Here is a 12,348-nt window from a genome sequence, read left to right as displayed (position 1 = left end):
AAACAAAAGTAAGGACTATGAGATGTAGATTTCAGACTTAGATTTCACATAGAAAAAAAATTCACCAAAAAGTTTGGGAAGAAATAACACAAAACTGTCATCTGTATTTTACCACGTTATTTAATATCAACCATTGACACTTACCATCACTTCCTCAAAAAAGGATGTTACCTCTTCAAAAGCAAGACAGAACCCGAGGGCCACTATTATATACACACACACACACACACGCACGCACGCACGCACGCACACAGAGACCAGGATCTCTGAGCAGCTGTCAAATCATTCTATCAATTCAACAAATGCCAAAAAGGCTGCTAAAAACGTCTCCTGATTTAAAAAATAAAACTCTCTTCAATGCAAATTAAAAAGATGTTTCCTGAATCCGACAAATGGTTCTGAAAATGGGACCAACACAAAACACCATCCCCTCCACAAGCTTTTACTTCCTTTATTTAAAGGACTTAGAAAAGAAGCACGTGTATGTACTTGAAACTTTTTTTTTTTTTTTTGGCAGTTTTTGGCCAGGGCTGGGTTTGAACCTGCCACCTCCAGTATATGGGGCCAGTGCCCTACTCCTTTGAGCCACCAAGTACTTGAAACTCTTGATGACATGGCCAATTGTTTTTAGGTATACTATTCTTTGAAAACTTGAATAAATTAACATAAATAAATAAAGAAAATTACAAAAGTAATGAATTCTCCTCAAAATAAGATGCTAGATTCAGACAAATTCATGGGCTGATAATTTCCCAACACTCCTGGTAGAAATGGGAAATGGCAAAGTTTCTCAATTCCTTCTGGGAAAACTGACAAAGCTCAAGGAAACAAAACTTCAATGTGTTAACTTCACTTGCCGTTCCTAGACTTTTAACTTGTGCAACTAAAACATGTGAAGAATGACATCTGGTTTCCAGCTTGTTTACTTTGATCCATGTGTCTATAGTTCTTTTATGAACTGTGTCTTTTACTCAATTTTTTTCAGGAGGTGTCTGGTTTTTCTTATTCATTTGCAAGAGTTCCTAATAAGTTCAGAACATCAACCCTTTGTTTATTTATTTATTTTTTTATTTTTGCAGTTTCTTTTGGCCAGAGATAGGTTTGAACCTACCACCTCCCGCATATGGGACCGACGCCCTACCCATTTGAGCCATAGGCACCACCCACGACCCTTTGTTTATTGCAAACATTTTCCCCTGAAAAAACAAAAGACTGCTTTTTCCATTGTTTACACCACTTGAAATAAAAGGATGTTTTTAAAATCTCTCTGAAGTCCTACCTAGCATCTTTTTGTGATTTCTTCTATCACTTTCATGCTAGAAAGCCCTCCCCTACCAAAAATCAAAGAAATAGTTATCATCATATTCAGCGAGATTTTGGTCAAAATCACTGTAAACTGTTTAACACTCATACTTTTAAAAATGCATATCCAACAAAATCACTGTTGTGGGAAAATTAACTAGATGAATGGAACTGTATTCTGGCTCGGTGTCTGTAGCTTAGTGGTTAGGACGCCAGCCACGTACCCCAAAGCTGATATGTTCGAACCTGGCCTGGGCCTGCTAAACAAACAAACAACAACAACATAGCTGGACCTTGTGGTGGGTGCCTATTGTCCCAGCTACTTGGGAGGCTGAGGCAAGAGAAATCATTTGAGCCCAAGAGTTTAAGGTTGCTGTGAGCTATGACTCTACCACACTCAACAGAGGGTGACAAAGTGAGACTCTGTCTCAAAAAAAAAAAAAAAAAAATTACAGATAACCTTTTCTTCATTTAACATATTTAATTCCCTATTATAAATGGAGCCAGGCATGGTGGCTCATGCCTTTAATCGCAGCACTTTACAAGGCTGAGAGATGGGAGGGTCACTTGAGACCAGGAGTTAGAGAGCAACCTAGTCAACATGGTAAGACCCCTGTCTATATAAGATATGAAGAAAGTTAGGTGGCGGCACGGTCCCAGACACCTATAGTCCCCGCTACTCAGGAGACCGAGGAAGGAGAATCAAGCCCAGGGGTTCCAGGCTGCAGTGAACTATGACCATACCACTGCAGACCACATTGGGCAACCCTGTCTCTAAAACATAAATAACCACATGTTCTCACCTGTAAGTTGGAGGCAAATGAAGGTATATACAGTCATAAAGTCGTGTAACAGATACAGAGAACTAAAAAGGGTGAGACTACGAGTGCAACGGATACAAAACTACCTCTGGGTACAATGTTCACTAGTCTGGAAAATGGTACACTAAAAGCCCTCACTTCAGCATTAATAAATCCCTGTAACAAACAAAAACACTTGTACCCTCTAAATTTAATGAAATTGGCTGAGCACCTATGGCTCAAGCGGCTAAGGTGCCAGCCACATACACCTGAGCTGGTGGGTTCAAATCCAGCCCGGGCCCACCAAACAACAATGACGGCTGCAACCAAAAAATAGCCGGGTGTTGTGGCGGGCGCCTGTGGTCCCAGCTACTTGGGAGGCAGAGGCAAGAGACTGGCTTGAGCCCAGGAGTTGGAGGTTGCTGTGAGCTGTGATGCCACTGCACTCCACCCAGGGGGCAACAGCTTAAGGCTCTGTCTCAAAAATAAATAAATAAATAAATTCAATGAAATTTTAAAACATTTCTAATTAAGTGCTCAAATTATTATGAACACAAAAATGAATCAGCTTTCCATGCAAAAGACATGCTGGAATGATTGTGTAATCAACTGAATAAACTGGAAGACCAAAAAAAAAAAAAATGTAAAAATCTTTTAAATGTTTAAAAATTAAAGATACAATAAATGGGATAATAAAGTCTCAATTCACAAAAAGCAAGAGCATTGTCCGTCCTCCTAATTACATGAAGATCTAAGAATAATGCTCCGATTTATATTCTTGACTAAATAACAAAGTTAAAAATGCAGTCCAATGGCAAGTATGGGTGGGTGGTAGTAAGTGAAACTCCGCTAAAACAAATGGCTCTATTTTTCTCTTGTTAAACTGTGTCTTTGTATGTGAATAAGACTGTAGACCTTCAACTAAGCTGAAAAGCCTATTTTACAGACACTAGCTCCAAAACTTTCTAAGATCTCTTAAATGTCTACAAGTGATCACAATTACATTAACAGGTGTAAAATTACTGAAGGTCTAAATTCTTTTTTTTTTCTTTTTTTTGGTTATTGTTTTTGTTGTCATTATTGTTTGGCAGTCCGGGGCTGGGTTGGAATCCACCAGGCCCGAGGGCATGTGGCCGGTGACAGGCACCCTGGCTGCTAAGCTACAGGTGCTGAGCCTGAAGATCTAAATTCTGAACTCAGAACATGGTCACGCCTGAGTCTCAGGCAGGCCAGGCTGCTTCTGTGCTGTGTCCCAGCACCCTACCCAAAGACGGTGCTCAATGATGAAGGTGGGGCACAGCACAGTGGCTCATTCCTGTAATCCCAGCACCTGGGAGGCTGAGGTAGGTGGACTGCCTAAACTCACAGATTCAAGACCAGCCTAAGCCAGAGCAAGACCTCATCTCTAAAAATAGCCAGGCATTGGGTGGGGTCTACAGTCAGTTACCTGGAAGGCTGAGGCAAGAGAACTGCTTGAGCCCAAGAGTGTGAGGTTGCTGTGAGCTATAATGCCACAGCACTCTATAAAGGGTGACAAAGTAAGACCCTGTCTCCCCCCCCTGCCCCCCCCCCAAAAAAGGAAGGTGGGAAGGAATGAACAGAGGGCTTAAAAATCCAGCAGCTCCACCCTCCGTGGGCAGTGGAGGGCACAGAGAAGAAAAACTGAGACTCACACACCCCATTGGAGGCAGCCTGAGAGCCAGAACCCAGATCGCTCTCATTTCTCATAGAACTGTCAGGAGGAAAATGCCAGGACATGTACAGAGGACGCTTGGTGCCTGCGCCACGCTGAGTCAAGCCAGGCAACTCTGGGAAGCTACACAGACATGAAGTTCCCCTCCACAACCTCAAAGAGTCAACAAGACTGAGAAGAAGCCCTAAAACCTAGTTAGGACAAGTGTTTCCAGAGAACAAAACACAAAGAGAAGCCCACTTTTAAATAAAAAGCCTAAAATTAGAGTCATTTAAGGCTATTACCTAAAGTATGATGAAAGTCTCATATTTTACTTTTTAATTACTAATGGAACAAAACAAGGAATTAAGGCAAAAGAACATCCAAAAGATATAATATGTGTCCAAAGAGACTGAACACCAGAAGTACTGGAGCAAAAAGCCCATGATACCTAGCATTGCTTTCTGACTATTTGGAATAGGAGCACCCCACATCCAGGCCATTCCACTTAAAGTCCGCATTTGGGGGGAGGGGGTCAATGATGATAAAAATCTTCAAAATTCTAACTTGTTTTTAAATGCAAGGTGACAGGTGATCATGCCAAGCATACATGTACTTTAGTAGACAAAAAAATTGAAATCTAAAAAGTATCATATTTTAAACAAAATCATGTTCTCATAGACTTTTTTAATTTTTATTTTTTAAGAGACAAAGTCTCACTTTATTGCTCTCAGTAGACAGCTCACAGCAACCTCCAATTCCTGGGCTTAGGCAATTCTCTTGCCTCAGCCTCCTGAGTAGCTGGGACTACAGGCACCTGCCACAATGCCGAGCCTGCCACACTTGGTATATGGCGCCCGACCCACTGAGCCACAGCCACCGCCCTGTTCTCATAGATTTTTTATTCATCTGTAAGAAAAATGTTTCCAGTTGGCGCTTGTGGCTCAGTGGTAGGGCACCAGCCTCATATAATACTGAGGGTGGTGGGTTTGAACCCGGCCCCAGCCAAACTGCACCAAAAAAATAGCCGAGCGTTGTGGCAGGCGCCTGCAGTCCCAGCTACTCAGGAGGCTGAGGCAAGAGAATTGCCTAAGCTGAAGAGCTGGAGGTTGCTGTGAGCTACAGCACTCTACCTAGAGCAATAAAGTAAGACTCTGTCTCTAAAAAAAAGAAAAGAAAAACGTTGCCTTTGAAACATTAGAGATATCTAATTTGAAAACAAAATGCCAAGAAAACTGATGCGTAAATGAAACTTATTTATCCAATACATCATATAATAAAATCACAATGCAAAATAGGGAAAACATTCATAACATGTAGACGGTAAAATTTTTTTTCTTTTCTTTAAGACAGAGTCTTACTTTGTCACCCTCATTAGAGTGCCATGTTGTCACAGTTGACAGCAACCTCAAACTCTTGGGCTCAAGCAATTCTCTTGCCTCAGCCTCCAAGTAACTGGGACTACAGGCGCCCACCACAACACCCAGTTATTTGTTTATTTATTTATTTATTTTAGAGACGGGGGTCTTGTTTTTGTTCAGGCTAGTCTCAAACTCTTGAGCTCAGGCAATCCACCCACGTTGGCCTCCTAAATGCTGGGATTACAGGAGTGAGCCACTGCACCCGGCCGGTAATATTTCTGATATAAAAAGGTGGCAATATTTTTGATATAAAAAGAACTACTATAAATCACCAAGGGAAAAAGATACAAGAGTATAAAAACTGATAAAGAAAATGAATGAGCAAGAAAAAAATAAAAATGGCCAAAAGAATCCTTATAGTGTTCAAATTCACTAGTTACCAAAGAAAGGCAAAATAAACAGGAATTTATTCCTCACCCAAATTGGAAAAAAAAAAAAATTTAAATATGGCAGTAATTCCCAGTGTGTTAACTTGAATGAATGCAGGATGAATCTGGCATCTATGTTATACATCAAAGCCTTAGAAATGCAAATGATGTCCCTTCCAAAAATGTAGTCTAAAGAAATAATCAGAAAAATGTACATAAATTTATGAATAAGGCTGTTCACCATTGTATTATGTCCATCACAGCAAAATAATGGCTCAAAAGCTAAATACCCAATAGAAAGATTTATCAAATAAAACATACATTCGGCACAAATGAGCTGTTAAAAATCATGTTTTAAAGGACTATTTAATGATTTAGTCACATGTCTAAGATATACTGCTAAGTAAAAAACAGGTTTCAAAAGCCCCTATATAATTTCTATTATGAAACAAATAGTTCTATGTGTATATGTGTGCATTTTACTTTCAACTATAACTAGAAAAAAAGAAAAACAAGTAAAACAAGCTATTTAATGTATACGAAAGGGTTCTACCACATTCCCACTATTTCTTAATCTAAGACAGGTTGCCAGGTCCAAACAGTTTTCTGGTAATTTTGATCTCAATTCTAACCAATAGCTTCAAATACTTCAATAGTAGTTTATTCATTTTTTTTTGACACAGAGTTTCACTTTCTCACCCTTGGTAGAGTGCTGTGGTGTCATAGCAACCTCAAACTCTTGGGCTCAAGAGATTCTCTTGTCTCATCCTCCCAAGTAGCTGGGACCGCAGGCACCTGCCACAATGCCCAGCTATTTTTAGAGACAAGGTCTCCCTCGTGCTCAGACTGGTCTTAAACCTGTGAGCTCAGGCAACCCACCCGCCTTGGCCACCCAAGTGCTGGGGATTACAGGTATGGCAATAGTTCTTTAAAAAAAAAAAGAAGAAATAGTAGCTCTAACAGCTTCAGTGTCCTCTATATGACAATTCCTAAAATAGCTATGAATTTCCTGTATATTCTCCTCAATCCATTTCCTACTGCAAAGAGACAAAAGACATAAAAAGTCCTGAGAAACAACTGACACTCTCCAGGAGCTCTGCTCTAGCTTTGCTCTCTATATAGACCAGTGTTTAGAGAATCCTAGGTGTGCCTCAAAAAAATTTTTAAGGCCATTACATTATTTTCACATTTTTGTGTGTGGACAAAACACAGTTAAGTATGTACTGTTTATTTTTTTACTTTTTTTTTTAAATCAACATAATTTTTTTGTTGTTAAAGAGACAGAGTCTCTGGCTCAGCACCTGTGGCTCAAGTGGCTAAGGCACCAGCCACATACACCTGAGCTGGCGGGTTCGAATCCAGCCCAGGCACGCCAAACAACAATGACGGCTGCAACCAAAAAATAGCCAGGTGTTGTGGCAGACACTTGTAGTCCCAGCTACTTGGGAGGCAGAGGCAGGAGAATTGCTTAAAGCCCAGGAGTTGGAGGTTGCTGTGAGCTGCGATGCCACAGCACTCTACCCAGGGCGACAGCTTGAGGCTCTGTCTCAAAAAAAAAAAAAAAAAAAAGAGATAAGAGTCTCACTTTATTGCCCTCAGTAGAGTGCTGTGCTATCACAGCTCACAGCAACCCTCCAACTCCTGGGCTTAGGTGATTCTCCTGCCTCAGCCTCCATAGTAGCTGGGACTACAGGTGCCAGCCACAACACCCGACTATTTTTCATTGCAGTGGCTGGGGCCGGGTTTGAACCCGCCACCCTTCGTAATATAGGGCTGGGGCCCTACCCACTGAGCCACAGGTGCTGCCCTAATCAACATAATTTAAATGTGCCATGGAAGTTTAACTAGAGGTTCAAGTGTGCCGTAAGATAAAAAAGGTTGAAAAACACTGACACAGACCAACTCTGCACATCCATGGGGAAGTCAATAGCAAAGTCATTTAATTTCCCAGACGGACATCAGTGATCATATTAAGAGACAAACAGACCTCTCTAATGCATTCAAAGTGACACAGGAGCACCTCCAGGGTGTAGCATGCCCATTTCCATCCCCAGTGGATCGTCAGTCATCTATACAAAAGGAAAAAGGCAGTAGATACCTAAGATTTAGTTCATTTACAGCAATGGTTCTCAGCCTCAACCCTCAACAATGGAATCACATGGAAGATTTTTAAAACCAATGCTCAGGCCAATTTCAACCCCCAATCAACTGCATTCTCATCTCAGGGATGAGATCAGATATCAGTAGCTTTTCAAAGTTCCCCAGGTGATTCCAATTTGCTATCAAGGCTGTGGACCACCAATTTGAAGCATATTCTTCAAACAGTAGATAATAAATAACCTATGAGAGGGAGTAATCAATTCAGTGGGCTTGGGCCTGCCATTTTTTTTGAGACAGAGTCTCACTCAGTGTTACCCTGGGGTAGAATGCCAAGTTGTCTTAGCTCACGGCAACCTCAAACTCTTAGGCTCAAGCAATCCTTTTGCCTCAGCATCCCAAGTACTTGGGAACACAACAGTGATTCTCAACCTTCCTAATGCTGCAGCCCTTTAAGCCCTTTAATACAGTTCCTGTGGGTCTCGATCCACCGGGTGAGAACTGCTGAACTACAAGCACCTGCCACAGTACCTGGCTATTTTTTAGAGATGGGGTTTCACTCTTGCTCTGGCTGTATTTTTTAATTTAAAACAAAGGAATGGAATAGACTACACTAGAGTTGAGTATCAGAAAGCACTGCTCCTAGTGCAGATAAATATTGCCTCATGGCCAGGCACACACCTATAATCCTAGCACTCTGGGAGGCCGAGGCTAGAGGATTTACGGAGCTAAGAAGTTTCAGACCAGTCTGGGCAAGACCCCATCTCTACCAAGAATAGAAAAACTAGCTAGGCATTATAGTGGGCTTCTGTAGTCCCAACTGAACTCAGGAAGCTGAGGCACGAGGATCACTTAAGCCCAAGAGTTCGAGGCTGCTGTGAGATAGGCAAATGTCATGCCACCCTACCCATGGCATAAAGCGAGACTGTCTCAAAAAAAAAAAAAAATTGCCACATGAAATTTTTCGGTTAAAAATATGTAACTCAGCAGAGCCCATAGCTCAGTGGGTAGGGTGCCTGCCACACACACCAATGTGGGTTCAAACCCAGCCCAGGCCAGCTAAAACAACAATCACAACCACAACAAAAAAATAGCCGGGCATTGTGGTGGGTGCCTTGTAGTCCCAGCTACTTGGGAAGTTGAGGCAAGAGAATCACTTAAGCCCAAGAGTTTGAGGTTGCTGTGAGCTGGGACACCACTGCACTCTACCAAGGGCAACATAGTGAGACTGTGTCTCAAAAAAAAAAAAATAAAAATAAAAAATGTAACTCTTGGCAATACTACACAAACTGATCTACAGACTCAGTGCAGTCACTATCAAAATCCCATCCACCTTTCAGGAAAAACCAACAAACCAATCTTACAATTCATATAGACATACAAAGGGCCCAGAATAGCCAAAACAATCTTAAAAAACAAAATTAAAAGACTCAGCTTTCCCAATTGCAAACTTAATATAAAAGCTAAAGTAATTAAAACGATGTGTATAAGGACATACATATATACTGGTATAGGGAAAGACATATCCGTATAGATGAATACAACTGAGAATCCAGAAATAAATATAATTTTCAACAGGAGTGTTATGACAATTCAGTAACAGTAACTGCAGTCTTTTCAAGAAATGGTGCTGAGACAACTGAAGTCTACATGTAAAAGAATAAAGTTGGACTCCTATTTCACAACATATATAAAAATTAACTCAAAATGGACCACAGACCCAAGTCTAAGAGCTAAATCTATAAAACTCTTAGAAGAAGCCAGGCACAGTGGCTGACGCCTGTAACCCCAGCACTTGGGAGGCCAAGGCAGGTAGAATGCCTGAGCTCACAGGTTCAAGACCAGCCTGAGCAAGTGCCAAACCCCATTTCTAAAAAATAGCTGAGCATTGTGGCAGGTGCCTATAGTCCCAGCAACTTGGAGGCTGAAGCAAGAGAATCACTTGAGCCCAAGAGAGTCTAGGGTTGAAGTGAGCTATGACACTATAGCACTCTATCGAGGGCACTCTACCAAGGGTAACAAAGTGAGACTGTCTCAAAAAAAAAAAAAAGCCAGGCACAATGCCTCACTCCTATAATCCTAGTACTCTAGGAGGCCAAGGCAGGTGGATAGCTTGAACTCACAAGTTGGAGACCAGTCTTAACAAAAAGAGAGACCCCATCTCCCCTAACAAATAGAAAAACTGAGGCAAGAGAATCACTTGAGCCCAAGAGTTGGAGGTTGCTGTCAGTTATGACACCAGATCACTCTACTCAGAGTAATAGCTTGAGACTCCGTCTCAAAAAAAAAAAAAAAAAAAAGACAACCCACAGAATAAAAGAAAATATTTGCAAATTGCATATTAGATGAGAGACATATTAGGAGAAAATATTAGGAACTTTTTTTTTTGAGACAGAGTCTGACTATGTCACCCTCAGTAGAGTACCTGAACGTCACAGCTCACAGCAACCTCCAACTCTTGGTTAAGCAATTCTCTTGCCTCAGCCTCCCAAGTAGCTGGGACTACAGGTACCAGCCACAACGCCCAGCTATTTTTTGTTGCAGTTGTCATTGCTGTTTAGCTGGCCTGGGTCGAGTTCAAACCCTCCAGCTTCAGTGTATGTGGCTGGTGCCATAACCACTATGCTATAGGCACCGAGCCAATATTAGGAACTTTTGTAACTGAACAGTAAAAAAAAAACCCAATTAAAATGGGCAAAAGAATGGAAATTGTTCCAAAGATGGCATACAAATGGTCAATAAGCATATGAAAAGGTGTTCAACATCATTAATCAACGGAGAAATACAAATCAAAACCCCTGCAAACCAGTCAGATAAGGTGGCAATCCTGGCACTTTGGGAGGCCTAGACAAGAGGATCACTTGAGGCCAGGAGTTCAGGACCAGCCCGGATAACTAGGGAGAACCCATTCCTAAAAAACAAAAATGAACCAGGTGTGATAGCATGTAAGCGCAGTCCCAGCTACGCAGGAGATTGAGGCAAGAGGAACTTCAACCCAGGAGTTCAAGGTTACGGTGAGCCAAGATTACGCCACTGCATTCCAGCCAGGGTAACAGAATAAGACACTGTTCTCCACAAACGAAAAGGTTATGTGGTGTGAAACTTGTTTGAGATACACACACAAACACACTAATGAGTTTATGCGCACGTATAGAGAAAGATGAAAAGTGGGTCAGTCAACACAAAAGGTCTGAAAAATATATTTTGGGAGCTGACAGATACCAATTCAAAAAATAAAACATTGAATGTGAGATCCTGGAGTCAAAAACAAATTGAAATAAAGCTGAAGTCACTTTGAAACATCATCCTAAGTATTGAACTAAGAGATCAAAAAAAGTAAACTTGACCCCACATCTACTTTGATGGATCAGGTCAAGTAATGATCAGAATTCCCTACCCCATCCATCTCATAGGGCTTCTGAGGCCCTGAGAAGGGCTGAGGAGCTTCCTACTCCCACTAAATCCCAGGCTCCTGCTGGTAGAACCTACAGCAGACCCCACTGGGAGCTGAGGAGGGAGGGTACACAGATGAGCTGCAGTATGGGCAGCCTGGAAATGCAGGGCTCAAACTCACACCGGTGCCAAAAAGCAGGTGCACAAAGGAGAAGCCCACCAGCAGCCAGGTGCTTTAGCTGGAGAAATGCTCATGTCAGCAGCACATACACTAAAACTGGATTGATACAGAGATTCTTAGCATGGCCCCTGCCCAAGGATGACAAGCAAATTCGTGATTTAGCTGAAGGAATGAGAGGAGAAAAGAGCAAAATAGTGCTCACATGATGAGTTTATCTTCATGGATGAAATAATAAAGGAAGAATAGTAAGAGCCCACGATAAAACTTCTCTGAGAGATTATCATTCTGACTCTGCGGGTCAGAATCTCTGACGCAAAAGACGCAAGCAGCTCAATAGATAGCCTTAGCCTGAGTTAAAAAATAGAAGCCTTTGGGGCAAAGCGGAGGAAAGATATATAACTCATGTAATTCCTTGTGGTAAGAAATTTGAGGTCATCTTCAAATCAGCAGGGAAATGAAACTTATTTAGAGAATTACCAGAATAGTAAGGACAGATTCTACCAAGAATATCTGTGAAGATGCCAGGGCCAATGTCATGGTAAGGAGCTCTGTTCATTTAAAAAACACTGTGGCTCAGTGCCTGTGGCTCAAGCAGCTAAGGTGTCAGCCAAATACACCTGAGGGGGTGGGTTCAAATAACAGTCCAGGCCCGCCAAACAACAATGAGGGCTGCAACCAAAAAAGAGCCGGGCGTTGTGGTGGGCGCCTGTAGTCCCAGCTACTTGGGAGGCAGAGGCAGGAGAATCACTTGAGCCCAGGTGTTGGAGGTTGCTGTAAGCTGTAATGCCACAGCACTCCACCCTGGGCGACAGTTTAAGGCTCTGTCTCAAAAAAAAAAAAAAAAACGATGAGATATGGTAATTAGAACACTCTTTACCATTAAAGATTATATACAATACTGCATTCCAATAAAAATTGAGAATAAAGGCTCGGCGCCTGTGGCTCAAGCGGCTAAGGCGCCAGCCACATACACCTAAGGTGGCAGGTTCGAATCCCCAGCCTGGGCTCGCCAAACAACGATGGCTGCAACCAAAAAATGACCGGGCATTGTGGCGGGTGCCTGTAGTCCCAGCTACTTGGGAGGCTGAGGCAGGAGACTCGCTTGAGCCCAGGA

The 12,348-nt window shown here is 42.0% G+C and overlaps 1 protein-coding gene and 1 non-coding gene across 2 annotated transcripts in view; one reads left to right on the top strand and one right to left on the bottom strand.

The window, feature by feature from the left end:
* The window catches only part of SLC23A2 (solute carrier family 23 member 2), a 138,415-nt gene extending 130,768 nt beyond the window's left edge, over positions 1 to 7,647 (bottom strand). The window contains exon 1 of the mRNA XM_003788033.3: positions 7,551 to 7,647. The gene's annotated coding sequence lies outside the window, so the exon portion shown is untranslated. The remainder of the gene's footprint in view (positions 1 to 7,550) is intronic.
* A 3,653-nt stretch (positions 7,648 to 11,300) lies between these two features.
* LOC111724728 lies at positions 11,301 to 11,407 on the top strand. The gene has a single exon (XR_002772969.1). It is a non-coding gene; the product is annotated as a U6 spliceosomal RNA (small nuclear RNA).
* The last annotated feature ends 941 nt before the right edge of the window (positions 11,408 to 12,348 follow it).

This window comes from Otolemur garnettii, unplaced genomic scaffold (assembly GCF_000181295.1).
Source record: "Otolemur garnettii isolate 467f Iridium unplaced genomic scaffold, OtoGar3 scaffold00025, whole genome shotgun sequence".
NCBI classification, from domain to species: Eukaryota; Metazoa; Chordata; class Mammalia; order Primates; family Galagidae; genus Otolemur; species Otolemur garnettii.
Note: the sequence above shows the minus strand (reverse complement) of the source record. Positions and strands in the feature narration are given on the sequence as shown.